The sequence below is a fragment of the Nicotiana attenuata genome, chromosome 7 (assembly GCF_001879085.1).
Source record: "Nicotiana attenuata strain UT chromosome 7, NIATTr2, whole genome shotgun sequence".
NCBI lineage: Eukaryota > Viridiplantae > Streptophyta > Magnoliopsida > Solanales > Solanaceae > Nicotiana > Nicotiana attenuata.
Genome location: NC_031995.1, coordinates 83,295,243 through 83,323,053, shown reverse-complemented (window position 1 = coordinate 83,323,053; position 27,811 = coordinate 83,295,243). Strand labels below are relative to the sequence as shown.

Below are 27,811 nucleotides of genomic sequence, written 5' to 3'. Positions count from 1 at the left end.
ATACCCATCAACCCAATCAGTACTAATTGAGGAATATATCTTGACCTGATGATAAATTCGCTAGTAGGGAACCATTCAAACATCCAATGGAACTTGTCGTTCGTCAAATTGCTAAAGAAGTGTACCTATTCCACAGCGTTTTCCAGTTGTGCATACCTGTCGGGGATGAAAGTCATTCTTTTTGGATGGTGAAAAGCTATGTGGTCTTCCATGGTCGCTGCGGAAATTCCTTACGGTACTGTCCCCTTTGAAGATGTTCCAACAGCCATACTTGTAGTAGCAAATTACAACCCTCAAAATTTCTGAATCCCTTCTTGTAGCGGTCCAAAGCTCGGTATATTTCTGCCACGATCATTGGGACAATAGTGCAAGTTTGTCCCTCAATTCCTTCCATTAGGGTCTTGGCAACCATAGGTAAACGGGTGTGAATCCTTTCTCCTTATATTGGGAATACCAGCATTCCCAGAAAATAGACAATGAACACGAAAACCCGATGTTGGGTCCAACCCAACAAAGTAATAGCAAACTAATCATGGTGAAGGCGGTAGGATTTGCTGTGTCCATAACGTGCGTAGAGGAAGTCAAACGGTATGTAAGACTTCTTTAGGCAGACTAACTCATCATTCTTTCTAAAACCCATCATTTTCAGAAACCCTCGAGAAGTGCGATTCTCAGGTACCAATAGGCTAGGGCTATCGCAAGGAAGTCCAAAAAAGCCCCTTATTTCATCTAGAAGGGGGGTCATCTCTATATCCCTGAAACGGAAAACAACCCTCTTTTCATCCCAGAACATAGTACCGGCCTCGATCAGTACATTGTTCGGTTAAATGTCTAGCAAAAAGGTAAATTCCCAAGAACTCTTTTCACGTGGTTTTTATCGGTTGGTGCAAGATTTACCCACCAATCCAGTAGCAAAGGTTGGATATTCTGAACCATGCCGAACCTGGGGACCTCGTGCCTCATTTCTACAAAACAGATAAAGTTAGCCCTTTCCCCCTCCAGATTCAGTTATTTTCATGCTAATGATCAACAGATTGGCTTGTTTTCCTCCAAATGATGCACAGATCGTGATAGTGTCCATTGGGATTATAGAAATCCCGGCGGACTTTGGAGAAGGTTTGTCTTAGTGAATTATTGCGCGGACAGCATTCTAACTCGTACTAGGCTTAGACATGATGCATGAACAGTTGATTTTAGAATGGGGTTTCTAGGAGAGTCTAGACCGGTACCCTCAGAGGACAACATGATAGGGAAAGGCAGGGAACCGTCGATTGCACCGCCGATCGACTAGTTTTACCGCAAATAAGCCTATCCAAATTTAAAGGGTGATTTTAGGAAGAGCGCGGACACTCATCAAGTGCCGCTATGGTATTGATACACACGAGTGGAATATGATGTTGAGCATGCAGTTATGCAAAGACAAAATAACACGTTGTCAAGTATTTTGACGTTGAAAGCAGTAAATGTGGTATTGAATGTAACGTAAAGACATAAAGAAAGGAAAACAAGGAAGAAGTTAGTTCACGTAATGAGAGAATAAAGCAAATAAAGGGATAAGGATTGGGGAAAGACATGATATAGCAAAATTAAAAGTTTGGAACAAGTGAGCATGATTAGGAAATAAGCGGAAACACACGTTGTAATCAAATTAAACGAAGAGTTGAATGTGAGATCATGTAAGAGGGACGGGAGCCATACTAAGGTAATATTTATCCTTTCCAGGATTCCAGTGCATGTATTTGTAGTACTCATATCTAGTTGTACTATTTTAGAGTGCACCATCTAGGTATCTCACAAGGAGATCTATTAGCACATTTGCAATATCCTTCGGAAATGTCAACTAACACAAACAATCCATCCACCATTTTATTTTTGGGTCACTGTCGGATCCTCAAATCCGTCCTTCTGTTATACTACTTCTGTTCGCTTCCATATGGCATAAATGAGATAGGTATGGCCAATTTTACATACCTCTGCTACCGTTGAAGGTAACTCAAAATGCTTATATCTCCCATCCTAAATGGTAAATAATGATAGTCTTCATTAACTGGGCGCCTCGTACCCTTCTTCACCTTGCTTCTTTTACATGTTGAGACTTGTACTATCTTCTGAATCTCTCATTGCCTTTCACCATAGGGGTGGACAGATATCCTTGTCTTAAGGCTACTTATCAAGAGGCTTACACGTCTTAGTACACACATGATCCACTGAAGACCTTACATTTTCTCATCATAAGCATCATGAAAAATCGAGTTCCTCTGACTCAAATCTTTCATATCCGCATTCAATCTCTTACCAACTGGAGGTATCGTCATCTTACGGATAAAATAGAAGCTAGGAGTTTGAATTCTTATAAATGAGCTCTACCACACGATCTAGAGTAAGAAGAAAGAGTGACAATCCTAAATACTCTGTAGCCTCCTGCTTATAAGTGTGGTGCACGACACACCCATAAACAAGACTCTACCAGACACGGCTTGTGGACTCCCTTGGACAGAACTGCTCTGATACCACTTTTGTCATGACCCAAACCTATGGGCCGCAACGGGCACCTGGTACCTTACTGAACAGAGTACCAACATAACATATGTTTCTTATCGTACTTTCATTGGCAAATGGGCCAAACGGGCCGTCATGAGCTAACCAGAATAAATACAGGGGAATACTCAATATAGGACGATGCAACCTAATATAAAAACTTATACATGTGACATACGGGCCCTATAAGGCCAACATGATCATTCGTAAACTCACATTATAGGCCGATAAGGCCATACAAGTATCCATATACATGACATATGTCTACAAGCCTCTAAGAGTACACAATATTATAAAGGTCGGGACATAGCCCCACCATACACATCAATGCATGTACTAGTCATACTAACCAATTAAGCAACTTTGGAGCAAATGGAGCGCACCAAAACTTTCCGTTGAGCTGACATCCACTTGGAAGACTCTCAACCTGTCTATCGCGACCTACGGGCATGAAATGTAGCGTCCCCAGACAAAAGGGACATCAGTACAAATAATGTACCGAGTATGTAAGGAATGAAAATCAGTAAATAATAGACATGAGAGAAACATGAAGGAAAAGACTCGACATGTAAGTCTAAATAGCTCTGTGAATCCTTTAATATTTAAAATGTCATGCATATGCATATAAATACCATACCATGCATGGGTATATGCGTTCATAACACCATCATGCCTCTGAGGGCATCCCATCATATTATCTCGGCCACTATGGGCAAATCATCAACGTATACCAGCTGATCGGGTGGTGGTGCGTATATAACGTCGTAACCTTTTCCCATATCCTATATATATATATATATATATATATATACACACATATATACGCATATATAATGCCATTTGGTCATGGGTCGATGTACATGAATGCAATGCATGAGAAGTACGTCAATAAAATCTCTTGGAATGTCATAGGACCATTATGCCTTTTGAGTAATATCATAAAGTAAACTTTTTCCTACTTACGTATTTTTCTGAGACCCATGAATAGATGATAGAATAATATGGAACATGCGAAATCAAGAACATAAGCATCTCTTGTATTTCTATAAATAGAGTCATTTATGAAAATTGCACATTTGCTCGTTTCGTTTGTGTCGTATAGATCATGCCAAAATAAAGAAGGGATAGCCTTAACATACCTGAACCGATTCTCTTTTGCAAAAAATACGTAACAGCGGACCAAAGTAGGGAAAATCTGTATGATATTTTTGAGAAAGATCGTACCGGACTTTCTTTGAATTAGCATTGCACGTTGGATCTTGTATCATTTTAGAGTAATTTCACGTGGGAGCTTGTAAGATTTCAGAGAAATTTCAATGTTGGATCATTGTCATTTCTCTTTTAATGGTGTAGAAAATGTTATTTTGCTTAACTTTTGAAAAGTCCTATACCTTACCAATAAAGAGACCAAGCAAATCTTACATGTAAACAAGGTATCACTTTGTCTTATAACTCATTTTGTTTAATTTGCCACTATGGCTTAGCTGATGCCATGTGGCAGTCCCAAAAAGACCCTAATCTACTTAATACCATAATTATTTTCATCATTAATCAATTATCCACATAATTAAGAATTATCTCAAATTACTTAAAATACTACTTACTTTTAACACCCTTTATACATCCTACTATCATAGTCATGTGGTATCTTGTGTGACACTAGTCCATAAATACGGGGTATTATAGCTTAGACCGCATTTTATCCCAAATTTCTAAACTTCGACGAAACTTATTTTCTTCGATTTGCTTACCCTCTCACCTTCACGAATTTACTTATCCCTTGTTTGAAATAGCATAATACCTAGAATATCAAAATAATCTCATTTCGGAGCTTACGTCGATTAACTTACGACGAAACTTTAACGTACTAAAATGAGGGATGTAACATCTCATTTCCGAGCTCTCATCAATTTTTTTATGGCGTACTTTCACGTACGAGAATATGGGGTGTAACAATATGGATTCGTCTCTCCAGAGTCCGGTGATTATCTATGTTACTTTTGGCACTACGAGCGCGGGCACTCAGGTTTTGGTGTTTTGTTTGGACACATGGCCTATGTTAGACACACAATTTTTGTTGTGAGGTATGAGTAAGGATTCTGAGCATGCATACACATACTTGACTCATGTAGTGACTCAAGCAGGGGTTTTATATACATGTTATTTACATGTATTATGTCTTTATATGAGGATTTAGATGTCGATATCTTATTTGATCTCCTTTATTTGTAAAACATGCCTAAATTCCGTATGAACTGTATTTTGAGCTTTTGCATTCATATGATGATGCTATGTTTTATTTCGTATCTCATTTATTCTTTCACCTAATTAGTGTACTGTTAGTAAGTGCCGATGTCGACCCCCTCACCACAAATTCTTCGAGGATAGACTTGAGACTTACTGAGTATCCTAATTTTGTACTCATACTATAGTTTTGCATATATTTGTGCAGGTTCTGAGGTTGGTGTTTGTGGTGTTTACCTAGTTGAGTAGGAGATCGAGTGGATATTTCGTGGTGAACTGCCTTACTTGATCCGATTTGCATCACATGAAGTCCCTCTCCCTACTTATCTACTCTTTTTATCTATTTTCCCTTTGGGACAGACATTGTGGTTTAGTTGACTCTCTTTATTCTTGTTAGTTACTTGTGACATAATGACACCGAGTTTTAGGCATTCTTAGACAATTGTAGTCGTGTTTAGAACTTGTCTTTGATATCCACATTTATGATATTGGTTTTAAGACTTATTTCTCATAATTATCTTTATTATATCTCTGTTATTGGCTTAAAATAGATTACACATTTGTTATTTGGTGTTGGCTTACCTAGCAAATAGGTTAGATGCCATTATGACCTTTGGTTCGTGACAATTTCGCTTTCTTATTTATATATGATCACGCCCAACTCTAGTCCTAAAAAGGATAAGCGGTCGCTGCAAATATAATCCGGTCTAAAAGTCTGGAGTCGAATCCCATAGAGAACTAAGGCTTAGCTATATCTGTTTAATATCACTAAGAAGACAAGATTGAACAATTTTCTAAATTATAAAGATTGAGATTTATATTTCTAACTAATTAACTAACAAATACTACAAAGCGGTAAAATTATCAACTAACGAGACAAAGGGTTGGAGACTAAATTAAGGAGGTCTAGAGTTATGATTTCCCCAATTGTCGGAATCCTTACAGCTATGTTCCCAACAATTTCGCCGATGTATTCTCTACTGATCGTGAGCACTTTAGGTGCCGTAATTCTCTCTCGAGCAACTACAACAATTTACTAGGCATATTCTCTCAAACTACGCTAGTTGGCTTCATCTAACCGCTCACTATGACCACGTCAAGGCTTTGTTATTTCTAAACTTACCTTTAAACCCAATGTATTGATTTCTCACATACGTTAGGAGTGACGTTGTTCAACAACTACCTAAATATGTACTCTCTCTCGAGAAGTACACACTAAATAGACACAGTCAATTGATGGTCATTCAATCAACAACAACAAATACGTAGTTGAATAAGTAGAGAGATCCAATGGCTTAATTATATAAAAATATAACAAGAATTCATCCTACAAAAGGTTCTATCAAAACTCTAGATAACAAATTAGCTATTCATAATAGTATGTAAAACTACAATACTAAAAGTCATAACCAACAATAAAAGATAGGAAGAGGAAGGAAAAACTCGTAGAAGAATTCCCCGCCTTGCTCCTATTGTGTTCTTACCTCCTTAGGTCGAATCTCTGGTCTCCTTAGCCTCCTTAGGTCTAAATTATGTCAAAAGTGTGTCCAACCTCTTAAAATACCACTTTTCCATTTATATATACCAAGTAGGGTCGGGCCCAAACTATTATACCTTCCCCTACACGAAAAAGGACAATTTTTTCACGTCTGGACAGCCGCGGCCGCGGTCAACCGCGGTACGAACGCGGTATTTGGCAAGTATACTGCCTCAGCCCGCCTCAGGTCCGCGGTCGAGGTTTCGACCGCATTTCTCACCCTGTTCTATTTGTAATTTGGAAAAACGTAAAATGTGAACATTGTAGCCCTTTGCGTTAGCTTTCCAACCATATATTGTGGAGCCTAAATGGAGTTCTGAGAAAAACGTTATGTTCATTTTACTAAACAGTGCGCAACATGCCTACTCGATTCTTCGTTTTGTTGCTCTATCATCCATTGATCCCCGAATACGATCCCGGATTAATTCCTTGGACTTTTACTCAGACTTCAAAGCTCCAAATCACTTGAATTCATTCCATAACATCTATATAGCTCGGAATCACTCCTACAAGGCATAAAACACACAATTAGTGCAAAACACTAACGATTAAAACGCAAACTCAACTAAAGTGCAGTAAATTTGAGTGTAATAAGTGACTAAAATACGTAATTATAGCCTATCATCAACACCCCACACTTAAACATTGCTCGTCCTCGTGCAATCAAACTACACTTTTTATAGACACGACCTTTTTAAACAATTCTCCTAACTCATCACACCAAGAATATTTAAAATAGACTAAGCACAAAAGCGTAACATCTTCACCTCAAGATCTGACTCACAAGTACCACGCATTATTCACAACTCACCTACTTACTCTAACATAGAGGTCACTGACATTACCTTTCCTTCATGAATCAAGTGCCATCACACAACAAAAGAGAGTAGTTCCACACGATAAAATTTAAGAACACTTAGGAACTCAAGATAAAAAGAATTCACTCACTCTCTAAAATAACATTCATTTGCCACAAAAGATGCACCATAAGCTTGCCCATAGTGTACTACTCCACTAATCGAGCTCATTCAATCTAGGATCAATTAGGACTTTATTTAGTCGTAATGTAGGCTACGGGACGGGTATGATACATTTAGATATAAGAGTGACTACACCTCCCTAAGCACTTTAATACATATACTTTAACATTCAAACCCCATACTTGTGTCAAACCAAACTCTACCTTCACATCAATGTATATTACCCCATACTTCTTTAAGCACACTTACATCAAAAGCCACCACTTATCAAGGAATATTTTATTTTCACAACAATCGAACTATTTTTTTCTTTTTTTTCTTTTTTTTCCAATTCAAGTGTCTCTTACTTTTTTCAAAATATTGCACTTTCTCCTTATTTCATTAGTTCCACTCAAAAGCCAAACCAACCACCCCACACTTTAACTTTTACACAGTTCATAATGATTCAAGTGCTCATGAGAGGTTCGAAGGTTCAAATGATGGTTAATTCAAATTAATGATTAAGGCTTATAATGTGGTTGCCAAAGAAACAGGATTACAGGCTCAAAGGGGTTAACTACGATACATAACAACTAGGTGGGTAAAATATACATATCTGGCTCAACAAAGAAACGCCTATATCACTTCCAAGACTGAACAAAACTACTATTTCGCTTTGCAAACACACAGGGCAAGTTATAGACATCAAATGCAATGCACAGAATATAACAAATCCTTACACACACATGGCACATAACTCACTCAGGATTGGTTTCATCAAGACACTCTAGTCAAAGCAGTTAAGCAAATTTAAGATCATAAAATTAAGGTACTTATACAAGAGTCAAAAACTGAGCCTAAGCGTCACAACCAAAGTACTCACAATTCTCAAGGCATAACAAAGTCAAGATATATTGCTTCAATTCAAAACACAACACAATGGCTCCTACTCCAAAAAAAAAAACTAACTACACTCGGTTCAAACAAAACCCTTGGAAAAGAACTGCGGCACAAAGAAAAACCAAGAGGGAATTATTACACTACCTACAAAGAAAATCTTTTTATTTTTTTTTCTTTAGACTTAAATCCCTCAAGAAAATTGTCTAATAGATCCATCGTCGGGAAAAGTCCAATCTTTTCTATTAAAAAAAAAGTATTCAATTAAACTAACACAACTAAAATAGCATAGAAAGTCACCCGGACAATCTCCTCACCCCACACTTAAAATTGTGCATTGTCCCCAATGCACACCATAACTAATAAAAGGGTAAAAGAGACTCCCTGGTAGGCCAAAGGCCGAAGCACTAGCACTCATGGGGTACTCAGACTTCTCCCAGGCATGGTTTTTCGTGTGGGTACCTCACACTTAGTTCCAACCATCTCGTTTGTTGTTGCATCCTTCCAATGGCTTTGTATTCCATGCTCCTGAAAAATAAAAAATCGACACTACAAAAATAATACGATTAGAAAAAAAACAAAAATAAAATAAAATAAAATAAAGGAGTAAAGCTGGGTTTCCTCCCAACAAGCGCTTGATTTAACGTCGCGGCACGACGTGAATCACTTTTTCCCTCCACCTTGAACTTATGAATTGAGCCCCCAATTTGGCTTCAAGTATTCGGTTATGCTCCAGGGGTGGTGGAACAAATATAATTGGCCCAAGCAACCATTATACTATTTTACACTTTTTGGCTTTTAGATGAGGCATGTAGTCATGTCTTTCTGGCAAGAAAAATTCCAGACTGTAGGCACCCTGTTCCACATTCCTTGACTCCTCAACCGGCTCGGATGACTCTATTTCCATATCATCATCCAAGCCCAATGTGGAAAAATGTTTGGAGTGGGGACCAATGCGCTCAAACACATGAACTTCAGGACATTCAACATCCTCAACATCAATGATACTAGAGTCAACAAAATTTGTATCCTCAAAGTCCTTGACTGACTCTAGTCTCACTTCTTCAACATCGACATTCTCAAATTGTAGTTGGCTAGGTTGTTGATGTTCTACTCTGACCTCCTTAATTAACACCTCAAATTCACGCTCTTCTTGGCTACTATCCCCAATATTGGCTTGTTGAGCATTAACAGCTCCAACCACTTGACTCAATTGAGCCTCCAAGTTGCGAATAGTTGCCTCTTGCCTCTCTATCTGCAGTTGTTTCTCATTACTTTGTTCCAGAAGGCACTTTAACATATCCTTGATCTCCTTCAGGTCTGCATCTCCAAGTTCTTTGTTCCTATTAACATCACATGAAAAGGTAGAACCATCATAGTAAGGGGTTGGGGGAAGATAAGAAATATAAGCACAACCATTAAAGTGACCATTTTTAGCACCACATACATCACACACATTCCACAAATAAGATTGAGTTGGTGCACATAACTCGCTCTCGAAAATATTTTGATAATTTTGATACGGGTGATTTCCTTCACAATATGTATGAGGATCAATAGTAGAATTATCTACACCTAAATTCCCATAATTCCAAGATGTCATGTTTCTCAAATCAACAGTTATATAAAAAATACCAAAAGAAAAAATAGTTCAAACTTGAACCCTAGCAATATATACAGCTACAACCGCACCGTTAGTTCCCCGGCAACAGCGCCAAAATTTTATCACGCCCAACTCTAGTCCTAAAAAGGATAAGCGGTCGCTGCAAATATAATCCGGTTTAAAAGTCCGGAGTCGAATCCCCGGTCTCCTTAGCCTCCTTAGGTCTAAATTATGTCAAAAGTGTGTCCAACCTCTCAAAATACCGTTTTTCAATGTATATATACCAAGTAGGGTCGGGCCCAAACTATTATACCTTCTCCTACGCGAAAAAAGATAATTTTTTCACGTCTGGACAGCCGCGGTCACGGTCAACCGCGGTACGAACGCAGTATTTGCCAAGTATACTGCCTCAGCCCGCCTTAGCCCGCCTCAGCCCGCCTCAGGTCCGCGGTCGCGGTTTCGACCGCATTTCTCACCCTGTTCCGTTTGGAATTTGGAAAAACGTAAAACAAGAAAGTTGTATCCCATTGAGTTAGCTTTCCAACCATATATTGTGGAGCTCAAATGGAAGTCTGAACAAAAAGTTATGTGCATTTTACTAGAATGTGCGCAATATGTCTACTCGATTCTTTGTTTTGTTGCTCTATCATCCGTTGATCCCCGAATACGATCCCGGCTTAATTACTTGGGCTTTCACTCAGACTTCAAAGCTCCAAATCACTTGAATTCATTCCATAACATCTATATAGCTCGAAATCACTCCTACAAGGCATAAAACACACAATTAGTGCAAAACACTAACGATTAAAACGCAAACTCAACTAAAGTGCAGTAAATTTGAGTGTAATAAACGACTAAAATAGGTAATAATAGCCTATCATCAACATATTATGACTTTATTGATGACTTAATAATCTGATTTTATAATTATTGTTGAGGTTTGGATTGCCTAGCAAGCCGGTTAGGCGTCATCACGATCTTTGGTGGGTTTTCAGGTGACATTCTATCTACGCAGGGCCTACTATTTGGTTTAGTGGTTGCACCTATGAGGGCTTAATGCACTTGTGTGAATGTTTGACGTGTTTAATGGATATTAAATTGTTGTACCTTATATGATTTATTATAGATATATGCATTGCATTATACACTATCATGCACGTGATTTTAAAGATTCTCTCCAAAAGGTATGATAGGGGGTGGATCAGTTATCTTTTGGGTCCTTGTGGCTCCACATTTACTGTGTTGTGCATATCCATCTACTAATGCTGATTGCTGTTGGGGGACATCCTCTATCAGAGTTTACTTAGATATTATTTTGTAGGTTATGGTTTGGTTTCAAATTTTCTATCATTCTATGGTACTTAGACTTTCAATGTGTTTGAGAGGTTATGCCTTTTGTCTATGATATGGTTACTATTTTTGGATTATGAGCTCGTGCTAAGGTAATAATTGAAAAACGGTACGCTTAAGGGTAGTGGCTCGTTGGGTGCTAACACGAGTTATGAATTTGGTTTGTGACAATATACTATGAAGCATACATACATAAAATAGTTAAATTTCATGTTGAAAAATTAGTAAAATTTTCTTTACTATCAACACTTTGAAATATTGTACATTTCATTGTTCATATCTCCTAAAGTGGACATAAATTTGAATTAAAATTCTTAAAATCAATAGAGAACACGATCAACTTTTTAAATACTCAACAAAATAGTTTGAGAATTCCCCATGGAATGTGATTTGCCTTGAAAGTCACATAAGGCTGTATTTAAATTTTATTGAGAACTCAATATTTCTACGTTTTATTTTAAAGGGATTTCTAAAACATCCAAACCAAGAAATAGAAATTTCTACATTGAAAGTTGAAATAGAAGGTCGCATTCCATAAAGTTGATGCGTAAATTATTATAAAAAAAATAAAAACTAAAAACAAACATAAATTACATATGCATTATTTTATTAATAAGGTAAACGCATGATGAATCATACAATTTCTTACCCGGCCAACTTTTGTAGTGGAGTTTATTGTAAATTTGAAATAACGAGTTGTTCACTTGACTTTCTTTATTATACATGTAAATTATGGAAGACAAGCAAATGAAGGAAATATTAAACAACGCAGAAACCCAACTGCATAATGGAGAGGTGTAGAAGAGCTTGTCTCCGCTGCATACTAATAATCAGCTGTCAGACACATAGGGCCACCAAGTGTAATAGAGAATCCACAAGCGCAACAAACCCAACAATCGTTGCAATCCAAGCTAGATTTACAAGATCTTAAACAAGTATTGAGTTGTGGGAGTAATCTCTTCCTCATTCCTAAGAGATTAAGATCTACGTCCTGTGTAGCTCCGACTGTTGTGTTCGTCAAAATGGTCAAATGTGCTATAAATATTCATCATTATAGTAAATTAAAAAAAAAATCTGATACAACAAATATGACACACATATAAGCGTTACTCAGCGAATCAGATGTATATTCATGCTTTAATATGAAACATCTGTGCAGTCATGTATACATAAAAAAAGATGTAGATAATATATAATTATAATTTAAAGTTAAACTTAAGTGGTACTTACTAGTTGCCACCATGATGAGAATAGCGAGCACAAAAGAATGCTTTGGCAACATCATTGGAATAGTATTTCACACTTTATAAAAGTTTAGGTGTGGCTAATTACTTCTAAAATGTCGTAATTTATAGACCTCTTTGAAGTCAAACTACCTCTCTTGCATGTGCCATAGTTGCTTCGTTTTCTGCTTTTCTAGATTATTTATTATCTTGCTTTAATGTTTACTTCAAGCATGTGCTGACCTTCCATTTTAGAAACGGATATCGAAGATATATTATAAAGTTAAGAAAGAATTACAGCCCATGTCATTTGGCCTAATAGCCCAACCGAAAATGGCCCACATTTGAAGCTCTTACCCTATATAGCCCATGTTGTACATAACTTGAAAGAAACTTTTCAGCCTTTAGCCCACTATTAAGACATACTTTTAGGGTTTTTATTATTTTCTTCTTTCTTCATTCCCTTCTCTCTCTCACCGTCTCTCACTTCTTTCTCTCTAACCCACATAGATCCCCCATCCTCTCTTAACCTAGCCCCCGCTATTCCCCCTCCTTTACCCCCACGCAGTTCTGCCATTAATGGCTCGAAAAAGGCTCAAAGAAAGACTCTGTCGTCCATGGTGGCAAGCAGAAGAACGAAGACGATTTTTGAAAGAAACATGAAAATACACACAGATCAAATAGCTCTCAAACTTGATTTGCACCAACAAACAACCACTAATTTTGGAGGATTTTGAAGTTTGAAGTTCTGGTAATTTTGGAAGATTCTGAAGTTTGAAGTTTGAAGTTCTGGAAAATCATAACTATGTAGCAGGTTGTATCGACACTGTATAATAGTGTATAATTGTGTATATGGATATACAGATACCTCTTATACACTATTATACATGTTTATACAAGTTATACAGTATTGTATAATTGTGTATAAATGTGTATATTTGTGTATAATGTTGTATAAATATATATTTTTTCAGTTTGTAAGGATGTATATACATTGTTAGCGTGTAAGAGGTCTCTACAGAAGTTTGACACTTCCTTCTCTTCTTCTTTTTCGTGTATGTGCTATATGAAACAGATTTGTACGCGTTGGAGGAATTCTACAATTTATTTATCAATTTTTTATTTTTCTTTTATCCTGTTGGATTGCTTCAGCAATTGCACATAAAGGTGTTTGAATTTCTTACCTTCAGATAATATGTATTATTCAGGATAGGATTTTTGAGTTGCGTTATGGCTTATTTGCATTTTTTTATAAAATGCTTAATAATCAAAGGAAATCAAGAGAATGAAAATAACTGGTTGTATAAAGAGGGAGCAATAACAGTAGTTGATTGTGTGAAATAAGCTGTTTTTCGGGAATTAGCCTATTATTTTTGGCTATAGATTTGCAATGTGATATCTAGGCTATTATGTTGCAAGTCAGGTGTGTGAGTTGTACTTATGTGAAATTATTCCTAAAGTTAACGTACTTCCTACTTACCCTCTATTAAAGAGATACTCCCTCCGGTCCAAAATAAGTGATTTTTTGGATATTTTCACACAGATTAAGAAATCCACCTTTTAACATTAATTAGCAATGAAATTGATCATATTAACCTTTACTATCTCACATAAACACTCCTAACACATATTCCAACATTATTTACTCCAAGGACAATGTAGGAAAAAAATAATTAATTCATTCTTGAAATCTGAAAAAATTACTTATTTTGGACCACAAGAAAAAAGCCAAAAATTACTTATTTTGGACCAGAGGGAGTAGCAAGTAGTATGATTTCAGATCCATTATTTTCATAAAATGCATGTGACAATCAAAGACGAATAAAATCTAGAATATTATGCACATTCATCTATCTACTAAAATATTCTAATATAATGAGCATTGTTCAATTTTTTTGGTTGAGATCGTGCATATATTTATTAATAATGTACATGCACACTCATGTTGGTATTTCAATTGGCTCACTACAAAAAATTAGAATTATTGTGGCGATTATATTACGGCGGTTCCAAATAACCGCCACAAAATATAATTAAAAATAGCGTTTTACCAGCCGCCGGATTAAATTCTTTTTATAGCGGCGATTATTTCGTATTGTGGCGGTTAGAAACGCCGTAATATTTTACCCAAAATATTTTAACTATTCCCTCAATAAGTTTTAGTATTTCCCCCACATTTTGAGACTCCCTCCAGAATTTTCCCTTTCCCTCCATAGGTCTCGTATATCTTTCCCCCAATTTCTATTTCCCCCAATTCCTACCGCCGATTCATTCTTATTGAAGGCTGTTGGAATGTAAAACTCACAATCTCCAAACAATTGCAGCTGAGCTAATGCGTTCCCCTCTAATAACGCTGGAAACATATTCCTGAAACATTTACAGTTTAGCACAAATCGAACTCCCAATTTTCTAACTTCAGATTCTTCTATTTCTCCCAATCTATTTCTCCGGCTAGAAGAATTGAGATTCAAATTAGAAAAAGTACATGAAATTCATTTAGCAGCTTCAATAATCTCAGCTAATGTAGCGATTAGGGTTCATGTTTAGTACCAAAAGTTCTTTTTCTCTTTATTAGGGTTCATGCATGTAGCGATTTTCCCTAATTTTGTTCTAATTATTTTTCCTCAGCCTGATAATCTATGATTCATTCAGTCAATTAAATATATAACATCCAAAATAGTAATCTATTACTTGAAAGACATTAATGTTCTAATGGTTTCAGTTCTCTTTTTTTTTTTTTGAGTCCATTTTTTGTTATTTTTCTGTTCAATTAGTTTAGTACTTCTTTAAATGTTTGCTGCTTTGTTTGGTATCTTGATATGTAGCCGAGAGATCAAAATCTATTGGTGAAGCTATTGGGATCGACATCGACAGTGAAACATTTGAGAGGTATCAGTTTAATATTGTCCTTTCTTTTGAGCAGATTTCTTTTTATTAAAAGATAGATTGATTATTGTTTTTGTCACTAGCAGATTAGCAGAACTTTCTGCTATAATAGGTTCAACTTATCTATCAAACGGTTACCAATTGTATAGGTAGAAAGATATGATATCCAACTGTAAGAATCTGAAGTAGTAAGTTAACAGTTTGACACTGTGTATGAGCAAATTTTTTTAGAGAAAAACTTAGTTCAGATTAAGTGGATATATTCACTAATTATTGCAGGTTATGTTTTGCCTTAGGCTTTATGGATTTTGAAACTAAAAGCAAAAATGCAGGAGTAATCTGAAGTTAAACTTTAACTGTACAAGAAACCAAAATAGTACTTTCGTTTCAAGTACTAATAGACCATTTCTTAATTTGTTTACCGTTTAAAGAGCTGTATTTGACATTCAACAATTCTGTAGTTGAAGAGATTACAATATGAGTTTGCGTTCAAAATTAAATAATGTAGAAGTAATGTGACTTTTCATGTTAATTAAGTTGGCAATGGCTTTTCAAATTAAGTGAATATATTCAGAGGTTATGTTTTTCACATATAAGCTTTTGAACTATCTTTTTAGTTTTAATATTGTGATGTTATCTTATCTTTTTGAGCACGGGTCAGTTGATGGGCGCGTAATTAAGTGTCCGTGTCCAAAATGTGGTTTTAACAAATGGCAAAGAAGAGATGTAGTTAAAGAGAACCTGATTCTTAAACCTTTCCCAAAAAACTACAAATTTTGGTATTGGCATGGTGAAGAATCAAATGCAACCGTGCAATAGACTTCTCAGAGCACCCATATCATAGAAGATAATTTACAGCCCCAAGATCCAATGGAAATTATGATTAATGATGCGTTTGGGTTCACCCGGAACGATGTCAACGAGCCTGGTGCGTCTTCTAATCATATAAATAGAGAAGAAATATTTGATGAAGAGCACGTTGAGGGGCATAATGAAGATTATACAAAGTTTTATGAATTGGTCGAAGATGGCAATCAACCATTATACGAAGGGTGTACAAAGTATTCCAAATTGTCCTTTCTTATCAAAATGTGTCATATAAAGTGTCTTTGTCGAATGACTGACAAGGCGATGAGCATGATATTAGAATTGTTAAAAGATGCCTTTGATGCCAAGATTCCTAGTTCTTTTTATGAGGCCAAGAAAACCATCAAAAAACTTAGTCTTAATTATACCAAGATACATGCCTGTCCAAATGATTGTATGTTATATTTTGGCGAAGATGAAGGCTTGCAAGAATGCAAAAGATGCAAGTCATCTAGGTGGAAGGATAATAAGAAGAAGCAGCCTGCAAAGATATTGCGCTACTTTCCACTAAAGCCAAGGTTGCAAAGATTGTTCATGTGCTCTAAAACTGCCGAGTCTATGAGATGGCATTCTTTAGAGGGTAGCCAAGATGGATTGATAAGGCATCCCAGGGATTCTCAGGCTAGGAAAACTTTTAACTTGCTTCATCCTGAATTTGCTGCAGATCCTCGAAATGTACGGCTAGGCCTAGCTAGTGACGGTTTCAATCCTTTTGGAGCAATGGCAACTAACTATAGTATCTGGCCAGTGGTACTTATTCCATACAACTGTCCTCCTTGGGAGTGCATGAAACAAACTTCATTCATACTCTCAATGATCATTCCAGGGAAACAAATACCGGGCAATGACATAGATGTGTATTTACAACCTCTCATCCAAGAGTTGAGGGAATGTGGTACGATGGAGTGCAGACATTAGATTCTTCAAAGAATGAAATATTTAAAATGCGAGGAGCATTGATGTGGACAATTAGTGATTTTCCTGGGCTTGGTACATTATCTGGATGGAATATATACACTCAGTTTGCTTACCCCACGAGTAACTTTGATACAGACTCTTGCAGATTGAAGCATAGTAGAAAGTGGTGTTTTATGGGTCATCGTCGCTTTCTTGAAAGAGGTCATCGGTTTAGATTGCAACATGTTCGTTTTAACAGGAAAATCGAGCAACGGGAGACACCAATTGCATTATCAGGGTCAGACATCTTGAAGCAAGTGGAGGGCATTAGTGTCAATTTTGGGAAAGCACCTGTTTTGAATGATAAAGGTAAAAGAGCTCGAAGACAACCGTTAATGAAGATAGATCAAGACAGTGGAGAGAGAGGAGCATATTTTTTTATCTTCCTTACTGGGAAACGAACTTGTTACGTCATAATCTAGACCTTATGCACATTGAAAAGAATGTGTGTGAGAATGTGATATACACTTTACTCAATGATTCTGAAAAATCAAAAGACAATATTAAAGCTAGGAAGGATCTTAGAGAAATGGGTATAAGGAAGGAACTTTGGGCAGATGAGAACGGAAGCTATCTTCCATCTTTGTTTACTATTTTAAATACTAAGAAAGGTGGATTCAAGAAAGATATATTTTTGCGGACCTTAAAGAATATCAAAATGCCTGATGGATATGCGAGCAACATTTCGAGATGTATCGACTTGAAACAATGGAAGCTCTTTAATATGAAGAGTCATGATTTTCACATTCTCATGCAGCACTTGTTACCAATTGCCATACGAAATATTTTACCTGACAAAGTGACTGCAGTGCTAATAGAGTTGAGTTCGTTCTTCCGACAACTCTGTGCCAAAAGCTTATGTCCAGTAGACCTTGATAGGCTTCAATCTCGATATTTTCTCACTATGAATCACTTGGAAATGCTATTCCCTCCAGCATTCTTTACCATCATGGTTCATTTAACTTGTCATCTAGCTGGTGAAGCAAAACTTGGGGGACCGCAACAGTGTCGATGGATGTATCCTGTGGAGAGGTAAGAGATTTCTTATTGCTTAATTGTAGTTTATTCTTTAAGACAAAGATGTTAAATTATAACCATTAACTAACCATTGATCTTTTGTTTAGGTATTTGGGACATTTTAAGTCCTATGTGCGGAACATGTCACAACCAGAAGGTTCTATAGCCGAAGGATACCTAGCTGAAGAGGCTCTCACTTTCTGTTCTCAGTATTTTGAAGGGATTGAGACAAGAATTAATAGGCCTCGTCGTGTTGATGATTATCCGGAGGATAGAGGCTCAACGAATTCATCTAGCATTTTTCCACCGGTTGGTAAAGGAATAGCAACAGAAACATTTGAGTTGTCACCTATAGTGAAACGTGAAGCACATCGATATGTGGTACTAAATTGTCCACAAGTCATGCCGTTCATTGAGTGAGTATTTAATGCAAATCTAAATAAAACTTATATTAAATATGTATAATGATTAATATTTGTATCATCATTTCATGTAGTGAATTTAAAGATCATGTACGAAGGCGCTGGAAGGGTCGAAAGCCTAGTAGTACAGAGATTGAGAAGATAGTTAATAAAGACTTCATTGATTGGTTTCCCCGAAAGGTTTGTTACAAATGTATTAGAATTTTACAAATTTAAAACTATGCCTAACATATATATTTAATTCTTATTTCAGATTTTGAACCCAGACATTTCGAATACTGTATCAGATGACCTAAAGTTTTTAGCAAATGGTCCAGCACCACATGCTAGAAGGTTCACATCATTTAATATCAACGGGTTCAAATTTCGGACTTTAGAGCGAGAGAATGGATTGACAACTCAAAACAGTGGAGTATTTTTGACTTCGTCCACATCTTGTATTGCTAGTGGTGCTAATAGAAACCTGAGGCAAGCAGATTTGCCATATTATGGAAAATTAGAAGACATCATTGAACTTAACTACTAGTGGTCGATTTCGGGTTACACTATTCAAGTGTAAATGGGCTGACACAACTAAGGATAGGGGGTTTAGAACAGATGCATGAGAATTTTCTTCTGTTAATTTTTCACGATTGATTCATATTGGCGATCGTAAAATAACCGCCGTAATAACCACATTTTCTTGTAGTGGCTGTTAAGTTCTTCTAATTAACTAGTCATGAACTCCACTTTAATTCTTTCTTTTTTGTTTTCATGTGTGTGATTGTATATCAAACTAGTATGTTTATCACCTTATTAAATATATTAAAGCAATAAAGATATGAAAATTTTAAAGATTGACATAAAAAGATGCAAAATAATGTAATTATTTTTATTTAACCTAATATTCGTTTGATTGGCGATACAACTAAAGTTGTAAAATTAGACACAAGCAATCGGTTTAAACCAATTTTATCTATCACTTGATTGATATAAACAGAATCAAAATAGAGTAGGGAAGACAATAAAACGAGCAATTAATGCTAAAATAATAGTAATGAAAGAATGTAAGAGATTCTTATAAAGGAATTTTCTATTGCGGGAGAGAGATATTTTTTCTACAATGTAGAGTGAAAGCGCAAAATTCTAAATGAGATTCAATTGTGGGAAGAATGATATTTAAAGGATAACATAATCAAAACTGCCCCTTATATCTCTTATACACACGTTATATGCATTAACTATAGTAAAAGCAAAAATCGTTTGTTACACTTATCTGAGTGTATCTGCTTGATGTGGTTAATTAAGAATCCCGAATAATAATAATAATAATAATCATTTAATAACTTCTACATTTATTAGCATCTTGAAATCAAAAGTATCCCTGTTGTATCTTCCCATAAAAACGGATCTAAATAAGATCAACACATTAATTTAATATGGGCAGCTACGAACACATTAATTATAGTAATGCAACTTTCTCAAAATAACTCGGACGAATTATTTGAATACACTATCAACTTTTGGAATAATTAGTTATTTCATATTTAAGATAGTTTCTGACCGTGCAGGTATAAAATAAACATTAAAGAATTTAAAATCTAAAAAGTTAGTTCTCAAATGCGAACATGGCCCTCCGCAATTGCGAAGTATGTTATGCAAATGCGAACCCCTCAGAGGTTGCAAATGCGATGCCTGATCCCGCAAATGCGATATCAGAGGCCTGCAACAGAACTGAAACACCAGCAACATTTCCTAAGTCAAATTTCACTCCGTAGCCTATCCGAAACTCACACGAGCACTCGAGGCTCTAAACCAAAATGTGCACACAAGTCTAAAAACATCATACGAACTTGCTCGCGCGATCAAATCACCAAAATAACACCTAGAACTACGAATTTAGCACCAAATCAAATAATATACTCAAGAAAACATTCAAATTTATATTTTCGCCCTGAACGTTTGAATCACGTTAAACGAACTCCGTTTCTCACCAAATTTCACAGACAAGTCATAAATATGGTAATGGACCTATACTGAGTTCCGAAACCAAAATACGGACCTTATATCCAAAAAGTCAAACCTCGGTCAAACATGTCAAATTATCTTTAAGCCTTTAACTTTCAAATTTCGACAAAGCCCGATATCTCGGGCTAGGGACTTTCGAATTTAATTTCGGGCATACGCCCAAGTTCCAAATTACAATACACACCCACTGGGACCATCAAAACATGAATCCGGGTATGTTTACCAAAAATGTTGACCGAAGTAAACTCAAATGAAGTTTGTACGTAAAAATTCTTATTTTTATCAACTTTTAACATAAAAGCTTTCCGAAAACACGCCTGGACTGCGCAAGCAAATCGAGGAGGGACAAAATGTTTAAAGCTTAAAAGAGCACAATTGGGTTCTAAATTTTAAGATTACCTTTCGGGTCACCACATGACAATTTCGCTTTCTTACTTATATATTATGACTTTGTTGATGACTTAATAATCTACTTTTATAATTATTGTTGAGGTTAGATTGCCTAGCAAGCAAGTTAGGCCTCATTACGATCTTTGGTGGGTTCTCAGGTGAAATTACGCAGGGCCTATAGCTACTATTTGGTCTAGTGGTTGCACCTATGAGGGCTTATGTGTGAATGTTTGACGTGTTTAATGGATATTAAATTGTTATACCTGATATGATTTGTTATAGATATATGCACTGCATTGTAAACTATCATGCACGTGATTTTAAAGATTCTCTCCAAAAGGTATGATAGGGGTGGATCAGTTATCTTTTGGGTCCTTATGGCACCACATTTACTGTGTTGTGCATATCCATCTACTAATGCTGTTGGGGGACATTCTTGATCCTAGTTCAAAGTCTTGTTTCAGTTTCGGAAGTGAGCCAATCATATTCTATTCGTGGTGGCTGTTCATTTCATTTATGTATGTTTTATTTTCAGGGTTGCGTTCATGAATACTATAATTAGAGTTTACTTAGATACTATTTTGTGGGTTATGGTTTGGATTCAAATTTTCTATCGTACTTAGGCTTTCAATATAATGTGTTTGAGAGGTTATGCCTTTTTTCTATGAGATGGTACTATTTTTGGATTATGAGCTCGTGCTAAGATAACAATTGGAAATGAACGCTTAAGGGTAGTGGCTCACTGGATGCTAACACGACTTATGAATTTGGATTGTGACAATATACTATGAAGCGTACATACATGAAATAGTTAAATTTCATATTGAAAAATTAGTAAAATTTTCTTTACTATCGTATTGTATGTTTCATTGTTCATATCTTCTAAAGTGGACATAAATTTGAATTAAAATTCTTAAAATCAATAGAGAACACGATCAACTTTTTAAATACTCAACAAAATAGTTTGAGAATTTCCCATGGAATGTGATTTGCCTTGAAAGTCACATAAGGTTGTATTTAATTTTTATTGAGAACTCAATATTTCTACGTTTTATTTTAGAGGGATTTCTAAAACATCCAAACCAAGAAATAGAAATTTCTACATTGAAGGTTGAAATAGAAGGTCGCATTCCATAAAGTTGAAGCATGAATTATTATAAATAAATAAAAACTAAAAACAAACATAAATTACATATGCATAATTTTATTAATAAGGTAAATGCATGATGAATCATACAATTTCTTACCCAGCCAACTTTTGTAGTGGCGTTTATTGTAATTTTGAAATAACGAGTTGTTCACTTGACTTTCTTTATTATACATGTAAATTATGGAAAACAAGCAAATGAAGGAAACATTAAACAACACAGAAACCCAACTGCATAATGGAGACGTGTAGAAGAGCTTGTCTCCGCTGCATACTAATCAAGCTGTCAGACACAGAGGGCCACCAAGTGTAATAGAGAATCCACAAGCGCAACAAACCCAACAATCGTTGCAATCCAAGCTAGAAGTACAAGATCTAAAACAAGTGTTGAGTTGTGGGAGTAATCTCTTCCTCATTCCTGAGAGATTATGATCAACATCCAGTACAGCTTCGACTTTTGTGTTCGTCAAAAGGGGCACATTTGCTAAATATATTCAACATTATAATAATTAATTTTTTTTACTAATATAACAGAAATGACACACATATAAGCGTTATTCAGCGAATCATATGCATGTCCATGCTTTAATATGAAACATGTGCACAGTGACGTGTATATATATATATATATATATATATATATATATATATATATATATATATATTAGTCTTAGGGTACGCGCTTTGCGCGTGTACCCATATTATTGAATAAATAATTTTAAGAATATTGTAAATATTATCAAATAATATATTTTACTTATAAAATTAAAATTAGAGAAAAATNGTTTCAACTAATAGCTAGACCATTAGCTAAGTCGAGGACTAAAAACGCCCCCTTTTTTAGTGTGGGGACATGCATTTTGCATGCAGCAGCACTTGTGCGCATAAAGCCAACCAGTTATCATAAACGTCTCCCCATTACATAGGCTTTTGGTCAGGAGCCAAATATTTCCCATCTAAGAATATTTGGATGTGCGGTATATGTTCCGATTGCTCCACCACAACGCACAAAGATGGGCCCCCAAAGAAGGTTGGGAGTATATGTTGGTTATGAATCTCCTTCTATTATCAAATATTTTGAGCCTATGACAGGAGATTTGTTTACAGCCAGATTTGCTGATTGTCATTTTGATGAATCAGTTTTTCCAACATTAGGGGGAGAAAATAAACAGCTAGAAAAAGAGATAGATTGGAACGTATTATCTCTATCTCATTTGGATCCTCGTACAAATCAATGTGAACAAGAAGTTCAAAAGATCATTTATATGCAAAATATTACAAATCAATTGCCAGATGCATTTACTAACCTTCCACGGGTTACTAAATCGCATATTCCAGCTGTAAATGCTCCAAATCGACTTGATGTCCCAGCTGGACAGTATGATGATGCAAATGAGTCTAGGCCACGCCTTAAACGTGGTAGACCAATTGGTTCCAAGGATAAGAACCCCCGAAAAAGGAAAGGAGCAAATGATCAAGTTAATCATAACATGGAGGCAATTGCTCAAGAGGAACATAAGGACATAGCAATTGATAAGACCTCACAGGAGGTTCTAGTACCTGGAAATGATAAAAATGAAGAGATCTCAATAAGTTATGTCTCTACAGGAAAAAGGTGGAACCGAAATAACGTTGTGGTTAATAACAATTTTACATATAATGTTGCAATTGAAATAATGCAACAAGATGAGGATCTTGAGCCAAAATCTGTCGATGAATGTAGACAGAGAAATGATTGGCCAAAATGGATAAATGCAATTCAAGCAGAATTGGCTTCACTCGAAAAACGTGAAGTTTTCGGACCAATAGTCCGAACGCCTGAAGGTGTCAAGCCAGTGGGGTACAAATGGGTTTTTGTGCGAAAACGAAATGAGAAAGGTGAAGTCGTAAGATATAAAGCACGACTTGTGGCACAAGGGTTTTCGCAAAGGCCTGGCATTGATTATATGGAGACATATTCTCCTGTGGTAGATGCAATTACCTTCAGGTATCTAATAAATCTGGCAGTCCATGAAAAGCTTGATATGCGATTGATGGATGTTGTCACAGCCTACTTATATGGCTCACTGGATAATAAAATTTTAATGAAAATCCCTGAAGGATTTAAAGTTCCTGAAGCACATAAAAGTTCAAGAGAAACTTGTTCAATAAAGCTTCAGAAATCCTTATACGGATTGAAGCAATCAGGGAGGATGTGGTACAATCGCCTTAGCGAGTATTTGCTAAAGGAAGGGTACAAAAATGACCCTATTTGCCCTTGTGTCTTTATTAAGAGGTCTGGATCTGAATTTGTCATCATAGCTGTGTATGTTGATGACTTGAATATCATTGGCACTTCTAAAGAGCTTCCAAAGGCTATAGAGTGTTTGAAGAAAGAGTTTGAAATGAAAGATCTCGGTAAGACAAAATTTTGTCTTGGCCTACAAATTGAGCATGTACCAAATGGAATTTTTGTCCATCAATCAACATATACTGAAAAGGTTTTAAAGCGATTTTACATGGATAATGCACATCCATTGAGTACCCCAATGGTTGTGAGATCGCTTGATATAAATAAAGATCCATTTCGGCCTCAAGAAAATGATGAAGAGCTCGTTGGTGATGAAACTCCATATCTTAGTGCAATTGGGGCACTGATGTATCTTGCCAACAATACTCGACCAGATATTGCTTTTGTAGTGAGCTTATTAGCAAGATTCAGCTCCTCCCCAACAAGAAGACATTGGAATGGTGTTAAGCATATATTTAGATATCTTCGGGGAACCATAGATATGGGATTGTTTTATTCTAATGAATTCAAGTCAGAAATGATTGGCTATGCCGATGCAGGTTATTTGTCTGATCCACATAAAGCCCGATCTCAAACAGGCTATTTGTTTACATATGGAGGTACTGCTATATCATGGCGTTCAATGAAACAACAATAGCTGCCACATCTTCAAATCATGCTGAGATAATAGCCATTCATGAAGCTAGTCGGGAATGTGTTTGGTTAAGATCAATGACTCAGCATATTCAGGAAATGTGTGGTTTTCTTATGAAAAAGGATAATCCAACAATACTATATGAAGACAATGTTGCTTGTATTGCTCAACTGAAAGGAGGATACATCAAAGGAGACAGAACAAAGCATATTTCACCAAAGTTCTTTTTCACGCATGATCTTCAACAAAATGGTAAAATTAATGTTCAACAGATTCGTTCATGTAAAAATTTGGACTGATCTGTTCACTAAGGCTTTACCAACCTCAACATTTGAGAAGTTGAGACAGAAGATTGGAATGCGACGTCTTCGAGAATAAAGTGATATTTTCATGAGGGGGAGTAAGATACGCGCTGTACTCTTTTTCCCTTAGCCTAGGTTTTGTCCCACTGGGTTTTACTGGTAAGGTTTTTAACGAGGCAGCAAATAAAGCGTATTAGAGATATGTGTACTCTTTTCCTTCACTAAGATTTTTTCCCACAGGGTTTTTTCTTAGTAAGGTTTTAACGAGGCATATTATCTATTTTTTTGGACATCCAAGGGGGAGTGTTACAAAATATTTAGTAAATGTGGATGTCCACTACTCCCACTACTTTCACCCATGATGTAAATTACCTCCCACTACTCATCACCATTATGATTGTAACTCTCACACCTCCATAACCCCTCCCCATGATCTTCCCCCATGATCTCAATTGTGAATGCCATGTTTAAGACAATGATTTTGTAACCTTCATATGTAATAATATAAATAGAGGCATGAAATGTGAGATGGAATACACTTGAACACTTGATGAAATAAGAAAGTTATCTCTTCTTCTCTTATTCTACTTATCTTCTTATTTTATATTGTTACTTTGAGCTACATTTTTTAACAATAATTATAATTTTGCTTAACACTTGTTTGTACTAATTGTAATTAAAGAATATTAATTGTTTGAGCTTCTTGTTCTTTTTCTTACTTTTGTAAAAGTATATATAGATATAAAAGATTATTTGAAAGTTGAATATTTTTATACTAAAATTAGGACATAAAAAATGATACTTCATTGGCGAACGAAGCAATCTACTTCCTATTTTAAGTCGTAAGTTTTCTTTTTCTCAAAAAAGGAAATTTTGTTTAGTTTTCTCATGTTTATAGCAGACGTTAGGCTTCATTATACAGAAGTTTAGACATGGAATTTTTAGTATGTAAAATTTTACTTGATTTAGAATTTCTAAATATTAGGAAAATAATGTACAAAATTTAGTTGATTTAGAATTCCTAATCATTAGAAAATTTATTAAATGACTATTTTGTCTAGTGTGAAATCTATTTTGAAAGGGTAAAAAAGGCGAACGATATTTCGCTAAGGGCCTTCGTGCTTTTAATATAGTATAGATATATATATATAGTCAAAAATCTAAATAATATGTAATTATAATTTAGAGTTAAACTTAAGTGGTACTTACCAGTTGCCACCATAATGAGAATAGCGAGAACAAAAGAATGCTTTAGCAACATCATTGGAATAGTAGTTCACACTTATGAATGTTTTGGAGTGGCTAAGTACTTCTAAAATGTCGTAATTTGTAGACCTCCTTGAAGTCAAACTACATCTCTTGCATGTGCCATAGTTGCTTTATTTTTTGCTTTTCTAGATTATTTATTATCTTGCTTTAATGTTAACTTCAAGCATGTGCTGACCTCCCATTATAGAATTGGATATTGAAGAAGTATTATAGAGTTAAAGTAATTCCAACTTGCCCTCTATTAATGATAGCAAGTTGGTCTGATTTGAGATCCATTATTTACGTAAATGCATGTGGCAATCAAAGACCAGTAAAATCCAGAATATTATGAATATTCATCTATCTACTAAAATATTCTAATATATATACTGAGCATAGTTCAATTTTTTTTTGGTTGAGACCATGCACATATTTATTAATAATGTACATGCATACTCATGTTAGTATTTCAATTGAATATTAAATTCTTCCAATAAATTAGTGAACTCCACTTTAATTCTTTCTCTTTCGTTTTCATGTGTATGATTGTATATCAAACTAATAAGTTTATTGCCTTATTAGATATATTAAAGCAATAAACATTTGAAAATTTTAAAGATTGACATAAAAAGATGTAAAATAATACAATTATTTTTATTTAACCAAATATTCATTTGATTATATTGGCGATACAACTAAAGTTATGAAATAAGGCACAAGCAATCGGTTTAAACCTTCGTTGATAAAAGCAGAATTAAAATAGAGCAGAGAAGACAACAAATCGAGCAATTTATGCTAAAATAATAGTAAAGAAAAATGGAAGAGATTCTTATAAAGGAATTTTCTATAGCTGATGAACAACAGTAATAACGGAAGAGAGGAATAAATTTAGTCTTCAGTCTTCAAACAAGTAAATCTGGAAGACTTGGCACTAACTAGAAAATTAAAAAGAAATACTTGTCACGAGTTAACTTTCGAGTCGGCCACGCGTCGTGTGCACTTTTTACCAATACAGTTGCCAAAAAATGAGCTCAATAATTTATAGTAATTTACAGTAATTTAATTGGACCCCCTTTCCCACCCTATTTAAAGTCTTTTATCTTTATCTTCCTCCTTTTAGAATAAAATTTAAGTTAATGTATTAATCACCTGCATTTCTAGAACGTATACAGGGTGATATATGTGGGCCTATACACCCTCCATGTGGACCATTCAAGTATTTTATGGTCTTGATAGACGCATCTACAAGATGGTCACATGTGTGCTTATTGTCAACTCATAATATGGCATTTG

At 35.5% G+C, this 27,811-nt stretch overlaps 2 long non-coding RNA genes across 3 annotated transcripts; both read right to left on the bottom strand.

Moving 5' to 3' along the window:
• On the bottom strand, window positions 11,659-12,450 carry LOC109230562. Of its 2 annotated transcripts, none has more exons than XR_002068675.1 (2): window positions 12,359-12,450; window positions 11,659-12,163 (listed from the first exon to the last, which is right to left on the bottom strand). It is a non-coding gene; the product is annotated as an uncharacterized LOC109230562 (long non-coding RNA). The 2 variants fall into 2 exon arrangements; XR_002068676.1 differs by having other exon boundaries at window positions 11,659-12,133.
• LOC109230561 lies at window positions 22,027-26,697 on the bottom strand. The gene is made up of 2 exons (XR_002068674.1): window positions 26,480-26,697; window positions 22,027-22,528 (listed from the first exon to the last, which is right to left on the bottom strand). It is a non-coding gene; the product is annotated as an uncharacterized LOC109230561 (long non-coding RNA).